Below are 14142 nucleotides of genomic sequence, written 5' to 3'. Positions count from 1 at the left end.
TTTCACTGGGGAATTCTAAACATTTAAAGCAGAATTAGCACAACTTTTATACAATCTCTTCCAGAAAATAGAAGAGGGGACATTTCCCATTTCATTTTGTGAAACTGGTATTATCCTGATACCAAAATCAGACAAAGTCAGTACTTCATGAATATAGAAAAAAAAAAAACTTAACAAAATATTAGCAAACAGATTTTATCAATATATAAAAAGAATTATATACACCATGACCAAATAGAGTTGATTCCAGAGATACAAGTCAGTTTCAATATTTGACAATCAATCAGTATAATCCACTTCACAGACTAAAAGAGAAAAATCACACATATCAATTGATGTGGAAAAACTATTTGACAAAATTCAATAATGATTCATGATAAAAACTCCCAGAAAAATAGGAATAAAAGGGAACTTCCTCAATTTGATAAAGAACATCTACAAAAAAACCTACAGCTAACATTATACTTAATGGTGAGAGACTGAATGCATTCCCCTATAAGATCTGGAACAAGGTAATAAAGTTCGCTCTTATTCAACACAGTGCTGAATATTCTAGTCAGTGCAGTAGGCAAGAAAATAAAATAAAAAGTATACAGATCAAAAAGGAAGAAATGAAACTGTCCATATTTTCAGATGACATGATTGTTCACATAGAAAATCCCAAGGAATCTACAAAAAATTCCTAAAACTAATAGGTGAGTTCAACAAGTTCACAGGACACAGGATAAACCTACAAAAATCAAATGAACACATAGACACCAAAATTTAAAATACAATACTATTTATAATAACTAAAAAAAAGGAGAAATATTTAGGTGTTAATCTAACAAAACACATATAGGACTTGTATGCTAAAAGCTACAAAATGCTGATGAAAGAAATAAAAAATCTAAATAAATGGAGAGACATATTGTGCTTATGGATTGGAAGACTCAATCTAGTAAAGATGCCAAGTCTCTCCAAATTTATATATAGGCTTAATGCAATTCCTATAAAAATCCCGGATTTTGTAGATATACACAAGATTATTCTAAAATTTATATGGAAAGACAAACTAGAATAGCTGAAACAATCTTGAAAAAGAGGAAGAAACTGGCAGGAATCAGTCTATCAAATTTTAAGACATTTTATAGGTATAGTAATCAAGACTATGTGGTATTGGCAGAGAGACACATATATAAATAGAACAGAATAAAGAACCCAGAAATACAAATATGCTCATTTGATTTTTGTCAGTAATGCAAAACTGAGCACAAATATGCTCAGTTGATTTTTGACAGTGATGCAAAAGCAATTCAGTGGAGGAAAGACAGTATTTTCAATAAATGGAGTAGTTGGATATCCATAGCCCAAAAAAAACACCAAAAAAAACCGCCCTAAGACTCATACCTTACAGAGACATTAACAGGGATCACATACTTAAATATAAAATGCAATGCAAAAACTGAAACATTTAGAAAAAGAATAAGAGAGAATCTTTAGGATCTAGGGCTAGTCAAAGAGTTCTTAGACTTTATATTAAAAACATGATCAATAAAAAGAAAAATTGGTAAGTTGGACTTCATCAAAATTTAAAATTTTATTCTACAAAAGACCCTGTTCAAAGGATGAAAAGACAAATTACAAAGTGGGAGAAAATATTTTCAAACCATACATCTGACAAGAGACTAGTATCAAGAATATATAAAGATCTTGGGGTGCCTGGGTGGCTCAGTCGTTAAGCATCTGCCTTCGGCTCAGGTCCTGGGAGCCCTGCATCGGGCTCCCTGCTCAGTGGGAAGCCTGCTTCTCCCTCTCCCACTCCCCCTGCTTGTGTTCCCTCTCTCGCTGTGTCTCTCTCTGTCAAATAAATAAAATCTTAAAAAAAAAAAAAGAATATATAAAGACCACAACTTAACAGCAAAACAAGAACAACAAACCAATTATAATATGGACAAAAGACATAAAGAGACATTTTACTGAAGCGCATAGACAGATGGCGAACACATGAAAAGATATTCAACATCATTCACCATTAGGGAAATGCGTATTTAAGCCACAATGAACTATTATTACTCATCTATCAAAATGGCTAAAATAAAAAATAGTAACAACATGAAATGCTGGAGAGCATGCTGAAAATGATATTCATACATTGTTGGTGGGAATTTAAAATGATTCAGCCTCTCTGGAAAGCACTTTGACAGTTTCCTGAAAAACTAAACATTCAACAACTCTATGACCCAGCAATTGCATGCCTTGGCATTTTCCCAGAGAAAGGAAGGCTTACGTTCACACAAATTCTTTTTTTTTTTTTTAAAGATTTTATTTATTTATTTGAGAGAGAAAGAATGAGAGAGAGCGAGTACATGAGGGGGGGAGGGTCAGAGAGAGAAGCAGACTCCCTGCTGAGCAGGGAGGCCGATGCGGGACTCGATCCAGGGACTCCAGGATCATGACCTGAGCCGAAGGCAGTCGCTTAACCAACTGAGCCACCCAGGCGCCCACGTTCACACAAATTCTTATACGCAAATGCTTATAACAGCTTTATTCATAATAGCTAAGAACTGGAAACCACTCAGATGCCCTTCAGTGGGTGAATGGTTAAATGAACTGTGGTACATCCATACCATAGAATACTACTCACCAATAGCAACAACAAAAATGAACTACTGATACAGGCAACAGCCTGAATGAATCTCCAGAAAATCATGCTGAATGAAGAAAAGTCAATCTCAAAAGATTATATATTGTATGGCTACATTTATACAACACTCTTGAAATGACAAAATTATAGAAATGCAGAACAGATCGGTGGTTGCCAGGGATTAAGGGTGGGGTGGACCAAGTGTGAGATAGCAGTGGTTGTGGCCATGGCAGGTATTGCCAACACTCATGATCTTTGTGGTGATGGAAATGTTCTATATCTTGACTGTATCAATGCTAGTCTCTGTTGTGATACTGTACCACAGTTTTGTAAGATTTTACCACTGGGGGAAACTGGGTAAAGGGCACATGGGATCTCACTGCAAGCAAATCTAAAATATCTCCAAATAAAAAATTTAAGTAAAAAACAAAACAAAACAACAAAATGGTAAACACAAAATTTAGGATAGTGAAGGGGGAAAGGGATGGAATAGGGAGGAACATAAAAGAGAATGAGAGAGATTGTCAGTGCACTGATTCTTGGATTAGGTGGTGGATTTTTTTTTTTTAAGATTTTATTTATTTATTTGAGAGAGAGAGAGCGCATGCATGAGTGTGGGGTGGGGGAGGAGCACAGGGAGAGGGACAAGCAGACTCCCCACTGAGCGTGGAGCCCCACGCGCGGCTCAATCCCAGGACTCTGAGATCATGACCTGAGCCCAAGTCAGACGCTTAACTAACCGAGCCACCTAGGCACCCCAGGTGGTGGATTTAGAGATGCTTATTATGTTATTAATAAATTTTAAAAAGTAATAAACAATTAAAAGAAATCCATTGATGAACCAATGATGACAGAGTAGAAGGGACCAAGAATAAAGGTTAATCCAATTTTGTGTACCTGACGTCTAGAAGGGAACTAGCCCAGCTTCTTTTGAGAAGCAGACTTTGGGCTGCTTTCTTACAGAAACCTAAGGCTCTTTCAGCTGTAAACAAGCCAAGAGCATGGGTGATTGTTAAGAGAGAAAAAAGATTTCATCTTGAATGTCTCGGGGACTATCAAAGCTATTGTTCTCCATCTAGTGAAATCTACTGCATTGTCAGTGGAAGTCATTCATAGCTTATTCATTCAGCAGATGTATGACTAGTGCTCTGAACCTAGCTCTGTGTTAGACAAAATAAGAAAGAGCTGCCCCCAAGGAAATTACAAATTAGTTGTAGATAGTGGTAGGTTGTATAGGAAGTGAGTTAAATTATTTTAAAAAGTGAGTCACAAATGTCTTACTCATTGTTTTAAAGAGAATAATGAGCAACCTCTTCAGATACTAAACTATTATAATTCTCATGGTATGCTCTAACTTAGGGCTGCCCTAGATACTAGCATTGTATAACTAGTGAAAACTTTTACTAGATGTCTTTCCATAGGAAACAAAATTGGAGGGGAAAAAAAAAAGCAATCATTTAATTTTTTGTGAAATATGCTACCGTGGTGCTTATGGTGGTCATTAAGCACACTCACATCTGCTTTGATGGTATGTGGTGGACCTTCTCTGGGGGCAACTCTTCTAATCCAAATGCTACTTGTCCCAATGTGGGTTTTCATTATATATTAATCAATTAAACCTTTAGTGAGTACATGTTCTAATTGAGTTTGAATACCAACTCTACCACTTTTCTGGGCAAGTTCCTTAAGCTCTCTGCTTCAGTGCTTTCATTTCTAGTGCTGGCTATTCCTACATCCAAGCACTGGGCTGGGGAGTCAGGATAGAGTGATGAATAAGACATTGCCTTTGCCCTCCTGGGTTTTCTAATCTAGTAGGGGAAGAAAGATGTATAAATGAGGAATGGGGCATTAATACATATAAAAGCTGGAAAGACACACACCCAACTAATGACTGGCATTGGCGGTGGTGAACATTCAATTTACCCATAATGGTTGAGTCTCCCCTTTTTTACAATGAGAGTGTATTCATGTATTTGTTATGTAAATTAAAAAATTTGAACTTCATAAAATAGTGGAGTAAAAAGATATGTTGCTAATTCTGATCATCAAGGAAAGTCTTTATGGAGGGAGAGATGCTTAAGCTACACCATGAAAGGGAGTAGATGTTCATCATGCCAACTGAGTTAGGGGTGGGAAGGGGATATGTTTGGAAAAAAGAAGATGGAAACAGAAAGACAAAAGCCACAGAGAGTGGAGAACACTTGGCATGGTCTGGAGGATCCCCAGCAGTCCTACTACATGAGCATAAAGGATGATATGGCCCAAGAAGCAAGAGAAGGTTGGAGAGGTGGAGGGAGCCACGGAAGCCAAGAAGAGTAGTTCTTCATCCTGGTGACAAAGGACACCTGGTAACAAGGAAAGGTTTTAAATATAAGAGTCATGTGGCAAACTTGCATTTTTAGATGGGCGGGAGGCTCAGGAGAGCAGGAGAAGGAAGGTCTATTATAGGGCTGTTCTATGGTCCAGGCAAAAGAGGATGTGGGGGGAGGAGGGAATGAAAGGAGGGAGGAATTACAGAGAAGTTTGGAGATAGAAGCAGAGATGGATTTACTCTGAAGCCAGTGAAGTGCGAGCCCATCACTTAGATCTTTCCAAGGCCCGAGAAGGGATCATAGCACTATGTTCACTCGGTTATATATTTTCATAAAATTAGCAAAGGAAAGATATTTTAACTGCGGTTAATTAAAACTGTGGTTTCTTTTCACTCCAACTTTCTCTCTGGCATATTTTCTTTCCTGTCAGGTGGCACTGGGATGACCATGTACATTGTTGAGAGACAGCGAAGGGGATTTGGGTTGGTATACATTTAGTTTGGGAGACTGGTGTAGGAATGGCTTCCAGGATACTCTTAACACCCACCATGCCAACTCACCTGCCATGTGAAGGTGCAGGGCAGAGGTTATTGTGATATGAATGTATCCTATGGTGTTGGCACCAAAAGTAAGCAGGCAGTGGAGGTTTGAAATATACTCAGTCAAAACTAGTTGTTGGCCAAGCCTTCCAATTATTAGCTATATAACAATGGAAGATTCGGTGCTCATGGATGCCTAGTCAAAAAGGAAGTCCTTGGGGCTCCTGGGCGGCTCAGTCAGTTAAGTGTCTGCCTTCAGCTGGGGTCATGATCTCAGGATCCTGGGGTTGAGCCCCACCTCGGGCTCCCTACTCAATGGGGAGTCTGCTTCTCCCTCTCCTTCTGCCCCTTTTCATGCTCCCTCTCTCTCACTCTCTCTCTTTCTCAAGTAAATAAATAAAATCTTGAAAAAAAAAAGGGAGTCCTCACTGTTCAGGTCATACCTGATGATGCAGCTGACACAATTACATATACATAAACTTTTTTTTAGAGGGGGGAGAGACAGAGGAAGAGAGAGAGAGAATCTTAAGCAGTGGAGCCCGACATGGGCTCGATCTCACAACCCTGAGATCATAACCTGAGCTGAAATCAAGAGTCAGTCCTTTTTCAGTGCCAATTCTATACATAGGAGTAAGAGGGTAGTAGCCTAACACAGTGTGATTAAATCACATTCTCCAAATATCTTCCCACTGGTAGAGTTAGGGAGCCTACAATTCCACTATTTGATATTTGTCCTTTGTGTGAATGCATCATCAATACTTTTTCCTTTTGAAATGCAAATACCTTCAGTAGAGATACTATGAACACCCAGGTTTGACTTGCTGTCTTTGTCTTTCCTCTCTGAGAAGTGAGGGAGAGAAAAGCCTGAGGGGTGGGAAGTTTGGCTGGAAGAAATGCGGTGATGTGTTTCTGACTGGGCTGCAGAGTCCAGAGCTTCGCCTTGGGCTGCATGCCTCTTGGGGAATCCTAGGCACCAGGGAGACAGTTTCAGGGAGTGGATGTTTCTAGAAGGGGCCATGGAAGGGAAGTTGCTAAAAACAACCCTTGACAGGTTCTTTGGGGCAGGTCCTCATCTTATATTTATCTGTTCCTGTTTTTCTTTTTCTTCTTTACCAGGAGTCCAACAAGTGACCCGAGAAACAAGTTCAATCCTTCTGACCCTGAACAGTAGCTCACCTAAAAATGTTCCCTAATTAGCTAGTAGGATTTTCATACACTGCTGGAAGGACTATTAATTGTAAGGCCATTTTGCAATATAGGTCGAATACCTTGAAAGTAGGTATATTCCTTTTGATTAGCAATTCCATTCCTAGGAATTAAACCCAAGGCCATAATCAGAGAGGTGTGAAACTATGTGAGTACAATGATTGCTATGGACTGCATTGTGTCCCTCCCCAAATGCATATGTTGAAGCCTTAGTCCCAAATGTGACTATAGCTGGAGATTAGGTCTTTAAGAGGGTAGTTAAGGTTAAATGAGGTCATAAGGGTGGGGCACCCATCTAATAAGACCATGGCCTTCTAAGAAGAGGAGGAGAGAGACATCTCTCTTTCTCTCTCCCCACTATGGGAGGATACAGTGAGAAAGCAGCCATCTACAAGCCAGGAAGAGAGTCACCAGAAACTCAACTGATCAGCACCTGTTCTTGGACTTTCCAGCTTCTAGAACTGTGAGACATACATTTCTGTTGTTTCAATCACCCAGTCTGTGGTATTTTGTTATGGCAACCCGGGCTGACTAAGACAATGATATTTGTAACAACGTTGTTCACATATAAGGAAAAACTGAAAACAACAGAGTGAAGTAATAGATATGTAGATTAACTGTGGTAAAGTTCTATAGTGGGAGGTTATGCCTGTTTAAAATGATGATGTAGATGCATATTTATTGTCATGGAGAGAGGTTTATGATGTTCTCAAGGGAAAAAGCAAGTTGGAGTATGGTTTTATGCATGTAAACACATATATGTGTATATCCTTACATTAAAAAATGTGGGAAAGTAATATATGTGTATTTGTCAGTGCTCTCCAGAGAAACAGAACCAATAGGATATATATAGAGAGATACATAAGAGGGGATTTATTATAGGAATTGGTTCCGATGGCTATGGAGTCTGAGAAGTCCCATAATCTGCCATCTTCAAGCTGGAGAACCAGGAAAGCTGGTTGTATAATTAAGTCAGAGTCCAAAGGCCTAAGAACCAGGGGTTGGGGGTAGTGTGGGGAGCTGCTGGTGTAAGTAGTCCCAGAGTCGGAAGGACCAAAATTGAAGAGCTCAGGAGCTCTGAAGTCCAATGGCAGGAGAAGATGGATGGATGTCCCAGCTCAAAAAGAGAGAGGGAATTCACCCTTTTGTTCCATTTGGGTCCTCAATGGATTGGACAATCTCCATATTGGTGAAGCAGGATCTTCTTCACTCAGTCTACTGAATCAAATGCTAATCTCTTCCAGAAACACCCGGAAATAATGTTTTACCAGTTATCTGGGTGTCCCTTTGCCCAGTAAAGTTGACACATAAAATTGACTATCACAATATGCTAAAATATTAACAGAGTCATCTCTGTATGGGTGGGTGCATGGATAATGGGAAGTCTTTCTCTTTTGTATGCTTTCCAGTCAACTCTAGATTTTATTATCATGTATGACCAAGAATCATAAAAATATCAAAGGTTATAAAGTCAGCTAGCTGACTCTTAGCCAGCTACCTGCTTACCTTTACTACAATGTCATCGGCTATCACACAACAGGGCTGACATCAGGAAAGGAATTTTCTCATTCTAAAAAAATGTACAATAAATTACAAATTAAAAAAAACTGACAAATACCAAAAACAGCAGAAAAATACCTTATTTTTAATTACCTCCCTGACATACCTCTATAATACTTTTTTTCTTACAATTGTAAGCTGCATACTCTTTGTTCTCTTCTTCATAAGACAAGGCTTCTGTAATGTAGTGTTTCTATAATTGGAGTAGAAAGATAATCCAGTCTTTCCATGTGGCTGAAAATTTGACTTAAAAATATTCAGATAACTTCCTTCACAACACATTATTAGTAATGTCATTTTTTAGAATTGTCACATTTGGAAAAACCTCTTAAGTTTTTTAATGTGTGAGTTGTAATATTTCAGGGCATTTCCTTTTGTTTTCCACGGATTCATCCTAAATGTTCTTAGAACTGGTGACACCCATCAAGCAATCATTACTGACGTCCTCACTGTAGTGGCACATTATCCTCATCAATGTCGTTGTTTCAACACGAGAGCAGCAAAAATGGTAAATGTTTTTCCATTGTGTATATGGTCCACTCTACTTCATTATTGCATCATCAGACCATACACGAGCCTGTTCATTGCTTCCATCTGACACTTATCTTTTCTTCTGATGTCTTTGCTTATAGTATAATCCGAAATTTGTTTTTACAGATTGCTTTTTCATGTCAGAAAATTTTCCATTGATTTTAATTGCTTATCTTCAACCCTTTTTTACATCTCACTAATTTTATATATTTTTTCTCTCAGTTCTTTAATACATAAATAAGTTTAGAAATGATAAAGGATGGTGCCATTCGTATATGAACAAATCAGGAGTCTGTATTTTCTAACTTTTATTGAAAATATTCCAGAACACATTTCCAAACAACAATTAAAATGTTATAATCAAGCTTTATAAAATATGCCACCTAGCAAAGTAAACACTCCTTATATATATTTATATATTTATATTTATAATATATATATATATATTTATAATTATATAAGTTGTATTGTTGATTTCATTCCTGGCAGGAGAGGATGCTGTTTTGACTAGACAAACACAAGAACTCAATCCCCTGCTTACAATTTTGCATGTGTGATGATCTGGAGAATTTTCATAGATTTGCTTCTGGGGCCATACATTTCAAACGTTTCTCCACCATCCACATTGATGCTGTGTGAAAATGTTCATTTCTCAGTACAAAGAACCTTCTCAGGTGAGTTAGCATGGTGGGCAGTAGGGATATTCCTGGCAGCCATACAGCTTGCAATAATATGACTCTAGACAGAAGTGACTGCAAACCACATACATATATCCCAATACAGAAGTACAGCTCTGATGAGCCTTCCTTGGCAAAGTCCCCCAGATGCCCATAGCCAGTTCAACACCACCAGACGTGAAGGGAGGTTGGGGTGAAAAGAGACAGTGGTCTTAACCATTTGTAGTTAAAATATCCCACTTTTGCAAATTTATTACAGCCTATCACCATATGAACACATTGCTAGGCCCCCTCTGGGTCTTGAAAGGGGCCTGCCCAAGTGAAGAACTGTAAGCCTATGCACACTGACTTCCTGGCACATGTGTCTTGGCCCCCATTGCTCTCAGTATCTTCCAAGCCCTCATCCCCACTCTCCTGGATTATTGCCATCACCTCTTGTTTCTTCCTTACCCCTGTTGGGCTGTTTTAAACACCTAGCCCAAAGGGATCCTATACAAGGTTAGATCATGTCACACTCTGTTCAAAAGTCCAATATTTTCTCATCTCGCTTCGAGTAAAAGCCTGCCCCATTGCCTTTCTGACCTCACCTCTTGGTATGCCCTTCCTTACTACCCTCCAGTGTCCTAAAGTTTCTGGAATGGTCAGGCATGCTTCCTAGGGGCTCTGGCACTTGCTGTTCATGCAGCCTGGATCACCCCTACCCAGATATGCACATGGCCCCCTCTCTCACCTCCTTCAGGAGAACCTTGCTTGGTCTGCCTTCACTATTCCCTATTTTTCATCCCTCCTTTATATTTCTCCATAGATCATACCACCATCTAAATACTACATTTCCCCCCGCTAAATACTACATTTTGTTTATTGTTTATCTCCCTCTAGAATGTGAGCTCCCTGAGGTGTGGATCTTGGCTTTGTCCATTGCCTGACACAATGACTGATTTCTGGGAAGCACAGGGGTCTCTGCCTTAAACTTTCCTTTCTCTAGCCCCACCAGAAGCCCACAGGATCACCTTCTGAGAAAGAGCAGGGAAAATATAGTTACTGGAAAGCCAGTTTCCCTAAAAGAGAGTGAGTAGTGACAGGGTTTCCTAGCATGTGAGCAACTTGTTTTTATAAAGAACTATTACCTTATGAAGTGAATCCCCAGAGGATTTGATCACTGAGCTATAAATCTCCTGCACCACCACCCCCTGTCCCTATAGATGTAATCCAGGGTCATTGTGGTAGTAATAGGAAATTGCCAAACCTTGTAATTTCTCTCCCCCAGTTCAAAGGAAAAACTACGGATAAAAAGGAAAGGCAGAAGAAGAAAAGGAGACATTTGAAATGTCTGTTCTTGTTTATCTTTCCTTCATTTTCATTGTTTTTTCTCCTTCTGACCTAGAATAAAATGAACCAGAAAATATTACAGAAAAGCAAGAAAATAGGCTGTCAGTAGAGCATCCCACTTGGTCAAAGAGGTGTTGGCATTCTGCTGTGACAAATGAGCTTAGTATCAGGGAAAGCAATAGTTAGTGCTTGTAAATATAAAATGTTTTAAGATGTAAACATAATAAAATGTTCTCCAAAAAGTTAAAAAAAAAAAGGAAAAGGAAAATTACTTATAATCCCACCACCACAGCAGAAAAGCTACCACTTTGTTCTATTCTCTTCCAATTTTTTCTTATATGCATATACTTTGTCATTGTGGTAAAAAAAAAAACACAGCATAAAATTTACCATATTAACCATTTTTTAAGCATATAGTATAGTAGTGTTACACATTTTTTGTACGTGTTATACTTGCACTTCTTGTAACCCGATTTTTTTTCTCACTTTATCTTATATCCAATAAATCTTCCATGTGGCAAATCTGTCTGCATGCTTGTAATTTTAAAGATGCATACTGTTCTACTTCATGACTAAAACATATTTTAGTCAGCCATTCCCCTATAATTGGACATTTATGTTGCTTATAATTTTTTACTCTTAAAAATATGAGCTTTCAGTGCATATAGTATTTTTCTCTTTAGTATTTACAGTGATCTTCCTATGATGATTTTCTAGAACTTTTCTAAGGAAAATGAAGTCAAAAGCGATGATTATTTCATGGTTCTTAAAAATGACAATAAATTTGCTTTCCAATAAGTTTGTACCAATTTACAACAATGCCAATGAAATATGTAAGCAGCAATTTCACCACACTCTCACCAACATTTGATACTTTTTATTTTGCTAACTTAATATTTTTAAATGTTTCTCATGCTAATATGTATTTTTTCCTGTATTTATTTTCCTTGATTATTTCCTCTGTTGGGAAATAACAGTTCATGTCCCTTGTGCAGTTTACTTTTGAGAGGCTGTCTCAATATTGTTCTTATTCCTTTTCATGGGCTATATATATAGCAGAGATTTTAACCCTTTATCATAGCTATTGTGAATATTTTTTCCCTATCTCTTTGTAATTTCTGGGCATGCTCTCATCTAAAGCACATTAACATTCTTTTTTTTTTTTTTTAAAGATTTTATTTATTTATTTGACAGAGAGAAACACAGTGAGAGAGGGAACACAAGCAGGGGGAGTGGGAGAGGGAGAAGCAGGCTTCCCGCTGAGCAGAGAGCCCAATGAGGGGCTTGATCCCAGGACCCTGGGATCATGACCTGAGCCAAAGGCAGATGCTTAACAACTGAGCCACCCAGGCACCCCAGGACTTGAACATTCTTGTACAGTTCAGATCTTTCCAATATGATATCTCCTGTCACATGTCTTAGAAAATTCTATGATGCCTTAATCCCAGGGCTTTAATAAAGAATTTAATTCTGTTTTATTTCCCTGATTTTATTCTCTGTATCTAATTATTTAATCCGTTCATTTTGATGTGTAATAGGTAGGTCAATTGACCTGTTCCTTAAATGCTTGCTAGTTAACCAAGACTCCTCCTTTATATTTTAAGAGACCCGTGAATGAAGTAAGAGAGTAGGCCTATGGCTATATGAAGAGTTCTCGTGTGCTGGGACTTGGATCCAGGCTCTGTGGGGAGCGAAGGAGAAGGTACAGCCCCAGAGGACTTAGGGGGTGGTGTGGCTCCGTGGGAACAGCAGAGTGGCGATACCCAGAATGCACGATGGGACTGCACCTAAATGTCCGCTGTGCTTTCACCTTACCCTTTCCCTTCCTAACCAGCACTGGAGAATGAAAGCACTTCTGAAAATTCAAGACCACTTGACCCAGAGATTTTCCTATCTTGCTAGAGTCCTTATGTTTCCAGGAATTGAGGGCTCTCAGTCGACCTACTGCAATGAATTTACTGCGCACGTGTGTGTGTGTGTGTGTGTGTGTGTGTAGCGCTGTACTAGGAACACCGTGTACCTGTGTGGTTTGCAAAAGTAATAGCTCCGGGGCAACCATGAGTGAGGTAGCATGATGACAAGGATAAACGAGAGATGACAAGATAAATCTAGGCGGATAACCTAATGTAGAGATGGCTCGGCTGTGTAGCCCTGATGGTCTAGGGGTATGGCACTGTCCCTAGAAAGAGGTGCTCCCACCCGCAGTCCTCCCTGCTGCCTGGCACCTCAGCCCCTCTGTTTGGTCGGTCGAAGCCCCTGATCCCACAGACAAGATCGTCCACTTATTTTCCTGCCCCCACGCCAGGCAATCAAGTTCACTCAAGCTGCGTCTCAAAGCTGTTGCCAGGGTCTTAAATCCTGGCGGAGAGCCACGTGCCCTGGACTGAGAGCCCGAAGTGCCCGCCCCCCATCCCCTGCCGCTGCCCACGAGCCTCAAGACTTAAGCGACCACAGTCGGAAGGCAAGTCTGACCTCCTGGTGCTGGTTCCCACCCGCCCATCTAGGTTCGCGGTTATCTTTCCTTCGGGGCTCGCAGTAAGTATGCGACCACAAACCCGAAACCGCTCGTTTTTTCTTTGCTGGGACCAAGTACGATACTGCTTGACTTTGTATCTTTTCACTGGCAGGCAGGTGGAGGGGAACGCTCCAATACCTCTACCCCGTCCCCAGTTTGGCATTAAGGCACGCAGAGCATCCACTTTAATCTTGAAAAAGAAAAAGCATCTGAGGTTCAGATCCTGTCAACAGTGACGTCCACCGTGGCAGATTCGCTCTCAGGACAACCTCCTCCTCCCCACCCCACACGGAGGGAATTCACCCTCGGGGCCGCCCCGCCTCGCTCTCTCCCACCGCCCTGCGGCGCCCGTGGGAAGAAGGACACATGTCCCCCGCAGAGAGGCCCTGGGGTGCCGCAGCTCTCAGGGTGCGCAGCGGGACCCGGCAAAGCTGGCCCTCCGGCCCCTGGTCGAGGAAGGAGTGAAGAGTGGCGCCTGGGTGACCGATCGCCCCGAAGAAAGTCCCGAGAAAGTGTGATCCCTGCGCTAGGGAGAGGCGAGGCGGGTGCGCAGGGAGATGCCGAAATGGGACCGGGAGACAACACCCCCTCGCCCCGCCCAAGCCACCCATTTGTGTCTCTCAGCCTGAGTTCCCCGAGAGCCGCCGAAGGACCCCAAAGGCTGCGCTGCGTCTCCTTGAACCCCTAGCCGCCCCAGCGTCACCTCTCTTGGGGGGGCTTCGCGTTCCCTCCCGGGTTTCGGAGCCACCACGTGACTTCCACGAAGCGCAGGGGCCCAGCGGAAAGCCGCGGCAGGGGTGGGATTTGGGACCCCGAGGTGCGGCGAGAGGGCGGGGAGAGGAGGAAA

Source organism: Phoca vitulina, unplaced genomic scaffold (assembly GCF_004348235.1).
Source record: "Phoca vitulina isolate PV1807 unplaced genomic scaffold, GSC_HSeal_1.0 scaffold71, whole genome shotgun sequence".
Lineage (NCBI taxonomy): Eukaryota > Metazoa > Chordata > Mammalia > Carnivora > Phocidae > Phoca > Phoca vitulina.
The sequence above is the reverse complement of the archived record's forward strand: the minus strand, read 5'-3'. Positions refer to the sequence as shown.